Source organism: Numida meleagris, chromosome 2, assembly GCF_002078875.1.
Source record: "Numida meleagris isolate 19003 breed g44 Domestic line chromosome 2, NumMel1.0, whole genome shotgun sequence".
Taxonomy (NCBI): domain Eukaryota; kingdom Metazoa; phylum Chordata; class Aves; order Galliformes; family Numididae; genus Numida; species Numida meleagris.
This window is the reverse complement of record NC_034410.1, coordinates 34,805,334-34,820,890: the sequence shown is the minus strand read 5'-3', so window position 1 is coordinate 34,820,890 and position 15,557 is coordinate 34,805,334. Positions and strand designations below refer to the sequence as shown.

The 15,557-nt window shown below is 33.7% G+C and overlaps 1 protein-coding gene across 6 annotated transcripts in view; it reads left to right on the top strand.

The window, feature by feature from the left end:
* Positions 1-15,557, top strand: part of TBC1D5 (TBC1 domain family member 5) — a 305,440-nt gene that overhangs the window by 50,968 nt on the left and 238,915 nt on the right. For 4 of the 6 annotated variants that reach the window (XM_021386231.1, XM_021386226.1, XM_021386228.1 and 1 more), the window contains exon 3: positions 9,716-9,839. The exons of 1 other annotated variant lie outside the window; for it this stretch is intronic. The gene's annotated coding sequence lies outside the window, so the exon portion shown is untranslated. Of the gene's footprint in view, positions 1-6,163; positions 6,242-9,715; positions 9,840-15,557 lie in introns of all 6 variants that reach the window. One more of the 6 variants, XM_021386229.1, reaches the window with a different exon arrangement.

Here is a 15,557-nt window from a genome sequence, read left to right as displayed (position 1 = left end):
TCTGGGGGGGGGGGGGAATACAGTACACTAGATATTCCAGCTTTAAAATAAAATCTTTATTTCAAAATTTTATTTTTCATAACCTTGGGGGGAGAGGAGGAGTCCATCTGCCTTCCCAAATTCTTCCACCTGATTCCTGTAGAACCCATAATTACAACGTGACTCAATCTTTTGTTGCTTTTGTACACACAAAAAATTCTTACAATCTAGGAAGTGCTATTTTACAGGTCTAGATTTTGAAGGAATAAATGTAAATTAACTCTAGCTTTTACTTACCAATGAAATATTCTAATGTTTTTAAAGCACCCAATTAAAATTTTCAGTCTCCACAGAATAAGAATTTTATGATGTTTCTCTTGACTTAGTCTCATCTTATGACTTAAAATTGAAAAATAAGGCATGGAGTAAGATGAATGAACTCTCTTAAGATATTTGCTGTTTACTTCTCCTTTCCCTTCTATCGTTATTTATTTATTTAGTTATTGTAGCTCATACATGACATTAAATAGATTGTATGTTCCCCAGGAAATTGATATTTTAGTTGCTATACCATTCAGCTGTGGAACTGAAGCTGTTTCAAACTCTGTGTAATACCTGCATGGGTGTACGGATAGGATTCACATGCACACAGCATTTCTAGACTGTGTTTGACAGCCTGAGTTACTATTTTGCATAACTAATGAGATTTGTAAAAGTGTGAGAATGTATTGGATTGTTCCTAGTGAGTTTTCTCCCATCGATTATTTGCAGGTTTAGTTTATCCTTGTTAAAAAGAAATTAAATTTCATAAATGCATATTTCTGATAAGACATTTGCTTCAGTGAAATTTTTAAAATCAAGAAACAAAGGGTATGAAATACAGTGAAGATATTTAACTCATAGATATCTGAATTTCAGTTTGACCTCTTTGTTAAAGGCAGATATGTTTGTCATTCTGACGAAGATGCATTTCTGCATACCTTGCTGTTGACAGACTCTCACCTACTTTTCCCATTTATTATGATAATAGTCTACCAGATGTCATATGTCACAGACTAGTGAAGTTGTCTCTGCCTATTACTACTTTTTTTATAGTGTGCATTCTTGTTTGTCTTTCCTTAATTTAGGAATTGTTATATGCTCTTTGACATCCTCTATCTTATGAGGAAAAGAATAGAGGTTAACTATATAAAATATTTTAAAGAAATTTTAGATACAAGAGGCTATTTTCTTTCCAATGTAAGTACCGTTATGTTAAAGTGTGTCAATATAGAAGGATAACATAAATATCTTAAAAATGATTGAGCAGATTAAAACTCTAGTAAATGTTAATTTAAAGTATCTAGCTATATTTTGCTCAGCAACTTTTTAGGAAATTTCAGTGGATAGATAAGTGCTAATAAATGGGGTTGAAAACATGAGTTACAGTATTCTATACATAACTGTAGTGATAAGAGTAACAGACATCATTACTCCTTACCTGAAACATAAAATGGATATATTTTTTAAAGATATCCCATCTTTTAGAATATAACCACCTCATATGTATGTAGACATATGTGCAAGGATGCAGCAGTAGCGACTGGTTAGGTCTTGTCATTCAGAGGTGTGGTATTGTTCACATGTGTGTGTTAATTGATTACACACCGCACTTGTGAAGTGAACATCAAGTTGCAGAAGTATTTTAAAAATATGTAGAGTTACTTGGAACCACAGGCAGATTTTTTTTTTTTTTGACATTTCAGAAAGTAGTACTCATAAATTGTTAGCTTTTTGCTTAAGAGGGTCATATCTTAGGAGGACTGTGTCTTCTACACATGTGAACAGTGTTGGTTTTACATGATGTACTAGCAAGGAAGGTCATTCTGACTTTTCTTACTTTTGTTTTGTGCCCCTTAGATTTATAGATTTGTATACTTAACATTTTGGAATCCACAGAAAAATTCCATAAGGCATTCTTTTTCTTTAAAAATCAATATTAAGAAGTTTAAAGGCCTTTCTTTGTCTAGACTAATGGCAAAAAACATGCAATAATCAGCAATTCAATGTACACTGCTTTTTCTTCACATATTCATGTGGATTTTTCAAAACATAAAGTTAACTATTTCATGAAAATGCTTTTGTTCTTCTACAGTAATATTTTAGGCAATCCTTAAGGTTGCATTGTACAATATCATATGAATATGACAGAAATCAACATAGGAAACTATTATGATTGCGGAATGGGGAATCAAAGGAAGCTTGACATTTTGCGTCAAGCTTCAAAGTGACTATATTTTTCTTTTAAAATAAAAGCAAAGCAGTAAATTAAATTGTAAAGATTAGTTGCTTGTACAAGTTTGAAACAAAACTGAAACTTTACTTGTTAAATAGATGTCCTCTTCTTGAGATGATCCTCCATTCCAACTTAAATGTTTATGTAATGAAAAGTGAAGGGACATTTATATGAAACAGCTAAATTTTATCCTCCCTCGTCCTCAAATGAATAGAGTGTAACAATCCCATTACAAGGAGTAAAATACAGATTTCAATTTGATGCACAGGAAGTAGATTTTTATTTGGTCAGTTTTGAACATTTGTTTAAATGATTAAAGTCTGTGATACTTTTCTACCTTTCTATACAGAAGAGAACTATAGTATTTAAATTAATTATAATAATGAGGAATGTAAAATATTTTTAGGCTGATGAAGCAAATATGTAATAGTTGATGTACTACCTATATCACTTCAGCTTTAAATCCAAGGAAGAAAACAGATATGCAGATTTTTTCTTTATCTTGCATTCTGTCTGCATTGCACCCATTCATCTTCATTTGATTGGGTCAGGCAAACCAAAGTGAGAACTGTGATTAACCTGTCAATGATGAGGTTAATTTGATTATGAATTAATAACTTAAAATACACTTGAATTTTAACTGTTATTAAATAAAATAAGCAAATCACAAAATATTATACCATTACCACTCATTGAAAACGGGAGAATATACATTTAATCTGTAATCAATAATTATTAATATACATTTAATAGTTTAATGTTTTTAAAATAATGCCCAGTCCATGAATACTTTTCACTGAGAATAGGTATAATCTCATGTGTTGTGTAATCTTACTAATTTTAGCTGAAGTTGTTCCTTTGCTTTATCAAAGTCAGCTCAACCTCAGGGAGGTGTGCTTAGCTGCAGTAGTGGTTGCCTCTTGAGCAGAACTCTAGCGTTACCAGTTCCTGACAGCTGCAAGCCAGCCTCTGGGCATCTTGCTAAATTTTCAAATGTAATTATACAGTAGACTTCCTTTAACAAATTCTATGTTCCCAGCTATAATTATAACAGCTTTTCTTGCCTCTAGCCTGTTCCTTATCTTACAACCCACCTCCATATCTCCCACTGCTGGCTAGGGGTATCCAGTAGAGCTGATGAATCTAGAAAAGCAGAGCTTACTCTCTGTAACTTCACAAGGATTGTTTCAGCAGTACAGAAGATCCAGTTCTTCTGTTTGACTGAACTGAAATTATGTCTTTGTTTTCTACTTCTCAGAACAGCTGTTTAGTGTGCTACTTCTTTTTTGTGGACAATTTTCTTGTTTTTACAGGAGATGGGGTAAGGAATTGCTGAGAGCTATCCATAAAATGGCTTAAGAAGACGATATAGGGAAGGAAAGCCATCTAAAAATGCTTTGTGTTCATCTTTTCACATTTAGGATATAATTTCTGTAATTTTACTGTTTGTGCATTGTTCCTTGTAAGCACACACATGTAATATGAAAATAAAAACAGTCTGTGATACATTTTAGATATCACACGTCTTAGACAAAATCTTTGATCTGATCTTAGACAAAATTCTAGGTAATGTTAGCCAAAGAATGATAAAACAGGATAAATTACCCACAGATGTGCTGTATTTAATCTTGGCTCCTGTCAAAGAAGTTTCTAAGCAACCATGCAGATTTGCTCCTCTACACCAATCCAGTAGTAAGAGAAGCTGATGTGGTGGTTTTGAGTATGGGAGTGTAAAGATGAGAGGTAAATGGGAGAAATCATATGCTGTTGAAGACACACAGAAACAGTTTTTATTGTCAGTTTTGACTGTGTTTGACTGAATGTTACCGGAAAAATGTATTGCCTAGGAGATCACAGATTACTGTCTAGTTCAATATTCTTTTCTGCAGCAGGATTGTGTAAATTTATCTAGCCTTTTCCTGAAAAGCTTCTGTGAGTGAAATACCCCCTAGAATTCATATTCTCATTGACTTTTCGTAATTTACCGCCATCTTCCTAACAATTTTGATGCTGAAACTGTATACAGCACAGTTAAGAGATAGAAGGAAGTAGTTATCACCTCTTCACATACATATGCACATCTGCACACCCAGCCAATCCGCGTGCCAGTCAACATGTGATACTTCTTTCTGAAAGATACCACAGAATTTAATCTCTTGATTTGTGAACTTCTCTGTCCATTGACTTCCAATGCAGTGTTTTATCAACGGTCCGTTTTGAGTTCATGTCTTCACTACATTCACGTTCTTTCAAAATGTAGCACCTTGTATTTCTCTTAACTGAATCATTTTCTTGATTTCTGGCTGTATCTCTCACTATTCAAAAGCATTCAGAAATCAGACCCTGTCTTCTGAGGTGCTGCTGGTTTCTCCCGGCATTGCATTATCTGTAGATTCTGTCACCACGCTGCATTCTATTCAGTGTCTCCTATTGAATAAAATAGGAGACTATTGAATGGAACAGTCTCATGTAGTCTCCTAGTGGAAATACTAAGACAAGAGAACCTTCTTTGTTATGTCTCTCTTCCTGTACAATTTTCACCTTGACATTTTTCAAGGTTTTCTTTTTTGTGTGTGTTTCTGGTTTTTGTTGTTGGTTCTTTTTTTTAATTCCTTACTTCCTTTCCTCCTTGTTTGTACCTTGTTTGTCTTATATCGTTGTAGGTCTCGTTGATCGCTTATACAAGACAGAGATGAATGTTTTTTTCTGGCTGAGAGGATGTGTAGTAGAAATTTTCTTTGTTTTGTTTTGTTTTGTAATTTCAGAAAAGCACAGTTGGGTTCATAACAGTAAGATTTCAAAGGTTACCAGAAAATTAAGTACTCTTTCATCACATTTTACGTACCAAGTGGAATGGGATTAAACAGGTCAGTTCCAGAGGGAAATGAGATCTGAAATTTTGCTTTTTGATTATGTGAAGTGTAAAGGTGGGTGATTATGTATGAATATCACCATTTTGGCCTCTTGAATCTCAGTACAGTAAAATAGGTTGGGAAAAAGATTGAAGTACAGTCCCCAGTGCTTGCGCTTATATCTAAATACCTTTTGGAAAAGCTTTTAACCTGAATGACTGATTTTGGTATTTGTGTTAATGGCCAAATCTTCAGGAGACCTTTCCTTAGTATTCAGTAAATTTGTGCATAATCACCTAAAATCTGTCATTCACCTGTTGTTCACCTGCCTACTATACTTGTACACTGCAAGATTGAGAATTTTAACCAAAAAATAGAGCTGTAACAAAAAGTCAGTGAAAGCAAGGCGTGTTGTTTTATGGTTTTTTTTGACAAGGTCTATCTTATGAGCTGAGCACACTTGCCCACCATCAGATAACGGGACCTGAAGCCAGAACATTTATACCAGTTGATAACATCTCTTTGAAATTTGATGTTTTCTGTTTTAGCTTCCAGTTTACTTTATAGGTCACTTAATTTTTTTTACTTTTTTTTTTTAGTATGAACTGAGAGAGAATATTGCTGAATGTGCTAAAATAGATTTATTTTTTTTAAGGCTGGCATTTAAGTAGACAAAAGAATCATGCTTCTCTGATAATAAATAGTACCATAATTGATTGTTGATAGAAACCCTTAAAATACATTTTTATGGTTGAAATGTATTTTGGGTAAGCAGTGTTCAGTTTGCCTATTAAAATAATTCACTGTATGCTGTGGTTTCTTTGAGTATTAAGGAAGTAGGACTTTTTCCAGCAACAGTAATTGGTTGACACTGCTTGACCTTAATGCAAAGCTACAGTATTTAATGAACAAACGTAAGGAATAAAGTTTTGATAAATAAGGCAATTTTCGTGAAACCTTTAGAAATATGCTTGAAGTCTTTTAGTGTTAGATTGACGGTTTCTTCTTTTGTGAAAAGAATAAGTGAATAATTTAAGGCTATATTTCATGTTTTCAGATCTTCATTCTGTCATATAAATAATAGACTGTGAAATACAGCAGCTCCTGCATTCGCAGATTTAATAGACCTATACAAGTGAGTATCTTACTCGCTCCTGGCATCTTAAAATGTATGTCTGTGCATAACATATATCCGAGAAGAAATGCAGAAGTGAGACATTCCTAGACTCTCCTAGACCAAATTCCATACATCATTCTTTTTTAAAAAATAATCCAAAAATTGTTCTGCTTAAAATACTTAAAATCTTTAGTTTTTAATTCTTACTCACTGTTATGATGTCAGATGTCAGTAAAGTAATATGTTGCTATTCAAAATTGATGTGTAATCTAATGTTTACTAAAAGGGAAGACTCTGGGAAAGGAATTCATGTTTGGATACAGCATCGAACTTTGAAACACCATCAAATCTTAACGAGAAGGCAATAAAATGTATTTAATAACGTAGTGAAATATCAAGGTAATTTGTAGTATTTACTACATTTATTCTCAGCTATGTGATTTATTCTTGAGGGAAACATTGGTGGGGAAGAGGAACAAAGAAACAAAGTGAATCTGGTTTCTTTCTGTTTCCTTTCCCTGCCCCTCCCCCTGCCCTGTTAGGAGACTTTAGTTTGATATCAGTTGAAATGATGGGGAAGTAAGACTTGAGAGAACATGTGGTAAAGCAGTGGATGTTTTTCGAGTCATTTTAGGACTAGTGAACCATGTGAAACATAATGATTCTTCTTGAAAGTATGCATTACTGTGTCTATTTTGTTAGCTGCAAAATGTTGCTTTCCTAACAATTTAGAAGACTAAGATAAAATTATCTTCATTTTCTTCCTGTTGTCCAGTTGTTTCAACACTGGAATAATTCTGGATGTTAAGAACCTTCTACTAGGATTTGAATTGATGCTCAACTCTTGCCTTCCTCTATCTTGTGTCTATGTGTACATCTAAACAACTGGGGAAAGGTCATCATTTCATATTTCAAAGACTGCCTTCTGTAAACAATATTTAAGAACCATCATATAGTCTGCCTTAGTCATACTATTGCTTTATGTAGTTTCCTCATAAGTTCCAGAAATGGTTAGTACGAATCATTCAGACAAAGACGGCCATGAGGATTTCATAGTCAAATTACTTTTTCTCTTCTTTTCAAGTAAAATAATCTTTGTATCTTGTGTTATATTAACATGAGCCTGTATTCACTTTTGTAAATTATTTCAGAAATTTATTCATATCTTCATTTCCTCTTATTTATTTTTTTCATATTCTCTGTAAATCTGTCTCTTGGTTTCAGCTAGTCTAAACATTTAAATGAAAGCATGCTTTTGTCATTCTCCAGACTATTCTACTTATTGAAAACTCAAAACATCAGTTCAGGGATAAAGACTATTTTTCTGGGGAGACCTGATAGCATCCTTTGAATATCTAGAGGGGGGCTGTAAGAAGGAAGGAGACAGACTCTTTAGTAGTGCCTGTTGTGATAGAACAAGGGGAAATGGTTTCAAACTAAAAGACGGGAGATTTAGATTGAACGTATGGAAGTTTTTTACATTAAGGGTGGTGAGGCACCGGAATAGATTTCCTAGAAAGGTGGTGGAAGTCCCGTCCTCATAGGCACTCAAGGTCAGGTTGGATGGAGCTCTGAGAAACCTGATCTGGCTGTAGGTGTCCCTGTTTGTTACAAGGGCATTGGACTAGATGGCTTTTAAAGTCCCCTTCCTACTCAAAAGATTCTATGATTCTATGAAAGTAGTTTCTTGTAAACTAATATCACAGCAGCGTGAAAATCACCTCTGTTTTCAGAATTTACGGGGAGTAATATTTTGTATTTCTTTTGCTATATAAGCATTATTTAAGCCATTGACTAGGGATATTTTGGTTGTTTCATTAAGAATTCACAAGATAAATTAAATATAATGGTTATCGTAAGCAAACTGAATTGATTTACTGTAATAACTGAGGTGACACTTCCATTATTAGTCATTATTAATTCAGTACAAAACCATTATCTTACTGTAGCAAGGATGTATGCATATGAACAATTATTTATTTGCAGGCTTTCACCTGTTAAGACTTACCTGTAGGAAGATGATAGAAAAATCAAAAAAGATCAAAATTTAAAAGCAGAAGAGCGAGTAAAGATGCTTTCCTAATGCATGTATGCTAAGAGTTGCTTTTAAGTCCTGAGTTGGCTGCTGTTCTGTATTTACTCAGTACAGCTTTTTTTGCTTAATTTGTTAACACCTATAGAAATTAGAATGAACAGTGGTTATGACAAATGGACTATGTAATCTGAAAATTGTATTTTGTCACATGTTTTAGTTACAAAACCTACTTGAAATCAATTGTCCAAACATTCACTTAACATATTAATAAGTAATACAGGAATACTCTAAGCCCTCTTGAATTAGACATATTACAACTTGTTACAAATTTTAATGCCAGTCTTAATAACTCAAAGTATACTCTAGAATAAAAATACAAATATATACTAGTATATAACAACTAGGATGATAACCTAAATTAAAAAAAACCACCACAGTTTAGTTAGAACTGTGCAGTTTTCTCATGTGTACAAAAGTGTATTGAATTTCTTTAAAATAAATTGAAAATTTTATTCCTTCAAAGTAAGCAAGGTTTTCATAGTTTATTTCTAAGTGTTTTTAAATTTGGGTTGACAACTGTGGTCATACTTGGGTACTTCTGCAACATTGGCACCTTCTAGGACTTTATTTTTTAAAAGGGTCTGGATACTTGTGTTCTCAGGTTTTCTAATTAAAACAGTGTAGAAACAGTAAAGTACCAGCTTTTCAAAAAGGAAAAATACTGTTTCCAATTCACAACTACTAGCATCCCATATTTGTAATAGGAAAAATTATTTTAAAATAGCAGCATATCCCATAATTATGTGAAGAGGGTTGAATTATCTCTGATAAATGGCTGATCTGTTGATGGAATTTGGTTTAAATTTTTCTTAAAACCAGAGCCTTGAGAATTCTTAGTGTGTTCAAAACTAGCTGTAGTAGCTTGTAAGATATTTTTCATGTATTAATAATGAATTAACTACTTTATGGAAAATGTGTGTAACAATATCAAGTTACTGAAATTTGTAAAGCATGTGTTTTTAAGAAGTCAAGGAAGGAAGAATTGATAGCCAAGAATTGAGTGTTGATATAAAAAAAATAAAAATAAAAAAAATTCAGTTCGAATACTGAAATGGTCTTTGTAATAATTGAGTTGGCAAACCTTGGAGTTGTTTTCCAGATAGTAAAACTTCAGCAGTTATTTCTTTTAAATCTATTTAGCCATCTCTCTGCCAATATTATCTTATTAAGAATAAATAAAGCCACATGGTCTTATTTTATGTGTAATTTATTTCTCTTCTGCAACGTGATTGTGTGAAATACTTATTTGACTTGAAAACTATATTAGTTTCAGACATTTGACGTTTTTGTTATATAGAAATTTCCATAAGAAATGCAATGTCTTAATTTAAACTAAACAAAAAAATTAGATTTTGGGGGACGTTTTTTCATCAAATATCTTTATTCTCCATCCAAAGGTCAAGTTCAGGAGTCTGGTGCCAGGACTACTCCAGCTTCCTTGCTCATATTACTGACTTCAGAAGTTGGCTTCAATATCATTTTAAGGACGACTGTCTTGTTTGTTCAAACACCTGCCACACTGTGAGTTAATTTTTCTGTCTTAAAAAGAAAAAAAACCCTACTAATTTTACCTCATCTTCATTAATGTCATAGTTAACTCTTTTAGCATTTATAAAGGTGATGTTTGTAATGTTGTCCAAAAATTACTTTGAATACATTTTCTGTAAAATGACTTTTACTAACATAGATGCTGTTTTTTTAACTAGTCTTCTACACTAAATTCTAAAAGACAATTGAAAATTCTGACTGTAGTACTTGGTTTTATAAGCTATGGATAACTCTGTGGAAGTCTGCTTGCCAAGCAACTAGTGAAATGTCGTCAGTGGGAACTTCTGTTTTCTCTCATAATATGCCCACAGTCCTGACCTGGAGGGGCAATTCTCTATCATAATTCAAACTTCTTCTTACAGGAACATGGCAGCATTTAGAGATGATACAGTGTTTGCTGTTAAAGACTTGCCAATTTTGCCCTAAATAGCTAAATTTTATTACCTCAATTTGCCATGTTCCCTGTGTTTTGTTTGGAATTACCTAGTAAATATTAAGGTGATACTGTTGAGTTCTATAAAGGAATTAGAAATTTGAAGCACTAGCAATGTAGATTTAGTGTACTAATATTTGTCTACAGAAAAACTTCACCAGATTAAATGTCAGGAAACTGGCAACAAACAATAGGAACAATTTTTGCTTTTACTGACTTCCATCAGTGACTTTAATTATTTTTCCTTTATACTGGTCTGGATAATTTAAAACCCTTTCTGTAGTGATTTTATAAGAGATGTATGTGCTTGTGTTTGTGTATGTATATTTTCTGTACCTTTCAAATGTAGTTAGTTTTTTCTGGTGTTGCAGTGAAGTACAGAACACTATGCAGTACATTAAAGAAATAGAGTCTATGCATCAGAACAATTTTCATGCCTCACTCAATTCTTAATGTAAATTAGTAGGAACATTGGTTATCCATTTGAGAAATTGAGTTGGTATAAAAATAAAAATGCACTTATGGTGTGTGGTGCTTTGTGTATCATCTTGGGAGTGTTTTTCTGTTTATCTGTCACTTGCATTAGAAAAAGCAGTCACTGGCTGCAGGTGACATTAAAAATTAAAGGTTAACCTCAATTTCTTTACTGACCAGACGTGGGGCAGAAAGTTCTTCTGGATGCGTGCCTGAATTTTGGAACTGTCAAAAAGAATTGAGAAGTAAAGACTTGGGCTTTTGGTAATTTACTCTTTGTGTGTGCAAGTCTCTATACATGGTTTTAACATTTTCAGGAGTTTATATTGCTTATTATAGGTGATATCAAGAATCTTTTTCATTGCATCCAACTTTATGAAATTGAAAGATAACATGATAATGCTATACCAAATAATCATATTGAGCTCATGGTATTGATCTGCATAATTTTGGGAATGATGTTCTTATTTCTGTAGAGAAACTAATAAAAATAGCCTTTTTCCTATTACTAGAGAATGTGTCTTTCAAAAACTAGTAAACATTTTATTGAAAATTGCTATAGCAACATTTGAAGGTCCTGGTTAGCTCGATGTACATTTAATATAGAGCAACTATGCAAGTTGCTCATGAACAACCCTGGGAAGTCTTTCTTTTAAGTAGTAAGTCTTTTGACAAAGTTTGATTCTATCCCATGGTGAGTTCAGAGTGAGCTAAATTCGATGCTGGAGTGCTTCTGTCCACTCACTCATTGTGTTGGAGTTTTAATGTTCAGACCAGAGAAGAAGATGACTAGCTTCAGGCAGCAGCAGTTTCTGTGTAACCTGCCAGACATCTTCATTTGCAAAGTAGCTGTTACGCTTGTTCAGTAGTAGACCAGCTATGGGCAAGTCTGTTGATAGTGGAGATGCAAACTCAAAGCTGTGACTGCTGTTCTTATCTTCTGTTTTATCTCTTGAATTACTTACCCATGCATATAATCAATAGATCTGCTGCTTGTTGGTTTCCCAGTACAGGGAAGAAAGAGCAATGAAATTGACTGCTCTGTCTCTGTGTTTAAAATAGACTGCCAAAACGTACTCATCTTCTTCCTTATCCCCCTTCTGTTGAAGGAGGAATCTCTTCTGTCCGTGGCCTTTTTTGTTATAGAATCACAGAATCCTTAGAGTTGGAAGGGACCTTTAAAGGTCATGTAGTCCAACTCCTTCTTCCTACAGCTCTTCTTAGGAAAATATGAAAATAGTCATTAAGGAAAGCTGTGGATATTACTTTAGAGAAGAACATAGCAATTGAGATTTTTGACAAAGCCTAGTATTGCAGATACTCAAATAACTGTTTTAAAATTATTTAACCATGTGCTTCCTGATAAGCTTGACGTTTATTTCAAGACTTGTAAGCTGTGAATTTTTCAGATTTTGAAATTAATTTTATTAAGTATTTATTGATGAGGAAGTGATTTCTCACGTGTTTTACTTATTATTCCTGTTTTGTTAAAACTATATTTCAGACCAGTAATTTATCTGAAGACAGAATACTTGTAAATGCCAGTAATTTCTTTCTGTGTATTTCCCTCTGCTTGAAATTATCCCAGTTTTCTCCAAGATAGGCGCTCAGCTTAACAATTCCCAATTTCAAATGTTCCAGATTTTTTCACTTGTCATAATAATGAACCTGATCAAGCATTATGTCACTATTGAAATAATTAATAAGGAAACTGAAGTAATATATAGCTTTAAACTCAGATCCTTTGGCTTAATAAGTCATTAAATTGCACAAAATAGTTGATATTTGTTGTCTTACGAAGTGATTCTAAAGTGTTAGTTTTATAAACTGGGTTATGGAATATCAGGAAGCATAAATTGTATTTTTCAGGGAAAACAATTAAATACTGCAGAAGTTTGTTATAATTTGAAATTCACCAATTCCTAGAAATTTGTAGTGATTTTATGTATTTTCTAACCTGCTCTAAAATGTGTGGCATTTTATATTTTTTTATGATTTTTCATTTACTTCCTTTAAATTCAAACAAACAACTTCTATACCAGTCTAAAAAGTACTATCTGGTTACTTGCAATCATGTTACAGATGGCTTCTCTTCTGAAATACTACAGTAATCTGTGGTTTGTGGAGCAACTAAATTATCCGTTTCTTACACTGTCAGGGAGCTCATAGAGGTCATCACACATCTGTATGAATCGAACTTTTAAAGTTCTTTTTAAAAAAGAAGCTTTTTATGCAGTGTTTCCGGTGCTCCTCTTACAGCACTAGTGGCCCATGCACCTGTGGTCTTGTGATTGATTTATGGCTGTACTGGAAATATCAACTATAGAGAGATATATCCATACGCAAAGGACTCTTTCTCAAATGTAGCAGAACTTGTGGGATATTCAACTTTGAAGAATGAAAAGCAAGTCCAGGTTTGAGCTAGATCAATTCCTCATAAGGGTGTATACTGTCACATCACTGATAGCAACTTCCACAGCTTTATTTCTGTGGCTATTAGATGGCCCCAGTGAGGATTAGCAGTGGTTTGTGTTACCAGCCCATGCTCTTCAGGCATCATTTCTTCTCTCTTGATCTGTGCCAAGAGTTGTCAGCTTTACATAGCTGATCATCACGTAACGAATTCAGTAGCGTTTCACATTGTTCATTAGTTCAGCAGTCTTTGTCTTCTGCAGCACCCTTGCCTTCTCATGTTGGACAGTATGGCTCTGATGCCTGAGCTGTCCTTGAGCAGAGCCCAGGCAAGTCTGGGAGAGCTTTTGCTTCATACTTAGTTGGAAACGCAGAATGCGAGGACATGAACTTCCTTCCTTACTTCTTACTTACTTCTTCTTACCTGCTTACTTTAAGGTATGTATCTTTCGCACTTTCATTGTATGTCTTCTCTTCTGTGTATTGATAACTTCCAGGCTTCTTTAGAAGCATCACACTGTTGACAAGTGGCATTACTAGTCAGAAGACTTTTACTTGTGGTTGGCTTTTGTTTAATTTTTAGTAACGGAGAACTACTGTCTTAGGTGATTCTAAATGCTAATCAGAATTCATTAAACAAGAATTTTTTAAAGTAGATGTTAAAGAATTGAAAGTTGCAGTCTTACGTGTTTTTGCATCGAGAAAGCCATCAGGAGGAGAGACTGTTGGATTGCCAGTGGCATGTTTATAAACCGGATTGTAATGATAATTTGATCCATTTGAAGTGACTCTCTTACCATAGATGTGATCATCATGGACAGTTATTTCTGACGTGTTCAATGTTGTGATAATGTTCCAATAAAGTTTTAAGAAGAAAGAGCTCTAGAAAATTGTCTGCTCCTTCTCTTGAAGGGGAGAAGGCTCCATTTTGTGATCGTCCTTGGCTCTTTTTCTCCTACCCAGGAAATACTATGCAGCTTACTTTGCTACTAGGAGAAATTCTTAAGGAAGTTCACAGGATTTTAGTGCTTTTTACTCTTAATTAACACCACTGCATGACTGAATATAGGCTGAATGGCAATGGCAGGTTCCCTCAAAATAGATGCCAGCCGTGTGTGGCTGGAATCTGGTGTTAGGGATTGCATCTTCAATGCAAGTAGCAGCCTTCTTCAGTTGTTCTTGTGACAGGCTGACATTTGTAATTAGATAGAAAGCAACTTAATAAAGCCAAATTAAAGTTATGGTGTTGACCAACTGCCTACTAGTATGAGACCCTCTACATATTGCTTAGTGAGATGTATTCAGTGAGCTCATATATTAAATGTATAACGTGAAACATTTCTTTGAAGTAACAGTAGCTGCAATGGTCAGAAGTTATTCTCTGTTATCAGTGCTCTGTTGCATTTAAATAAATTGATGTAGAACATAAAAAGCTCAGAACTTTCTGAGTCACTTTCATGTGGGCTTATTCAAGGTTGTTCTGGATGATGTGCAGTATATGACTTCATATTAAACACTTTCTTTGATAACAATGTTTGTACAGACTTAAGATTTTAAAGGAGGATTAAAAACTTGCCATCTGCTTTTGCAGTGTTTTATTTAAGGTTACTTTTTCTCAGTCTTACCTGTAAGATCATTTTTAGTAAGCATTACTTCAACAAGCATTGATTCTGGAGCAAGGCATCAAACTAGATTTTGGAGACATAGGTGAATGTTGATTTTATTGTTATTCAGGAGCATGCATGCCTTGCAAGTATTGAGTCACATAAAAGCACAATCAGAAAGTTATATATATATTGAAAGTTGCCTTATTTCTCTTCTTTTGAAAGGAAATTGCAGAAGTTGTACACATTTCTGTCATAGTTTCATTCTAATTAAAAATATAATGCAAGAAGAGGAAAAGTCATAGAGTCCTCTGTTTGATTTTTACTTAGAAATTTTTAAAAACACATTTACTTTGTAGAAAATGAATTTTGGCAGAAATAAGGGAAACAGATAAAATGTTTAAATTCTGAATTAATATCTATCTGTCAAATTAGGATTTAGTGCTTCTACTTAGCATATTTTATAGTGTGAGAATTTGCTTCAGCTGAATAATTTCATACATGAATTGCATTTTCATCAATAAGTGTAAATTCTGAATCACAGGTTAATTTGAGGCATGAAAACTATAGATAGGGAAGCTGCATGGATTTACCACGTTTTGGGGGGAAACAATTACGGTTTCTTTTTACTTCAGTTCTTAGCTGTTAGCAAAGTGATGTAATGGACTAGCATAAATATAAAAATTTTCTCATGTAAAATTTTCTTATTCAAAAAGGGAATGTATAAGATGTCATAAAGGATGAACTGCTTCATATCAAGTAGAAAGT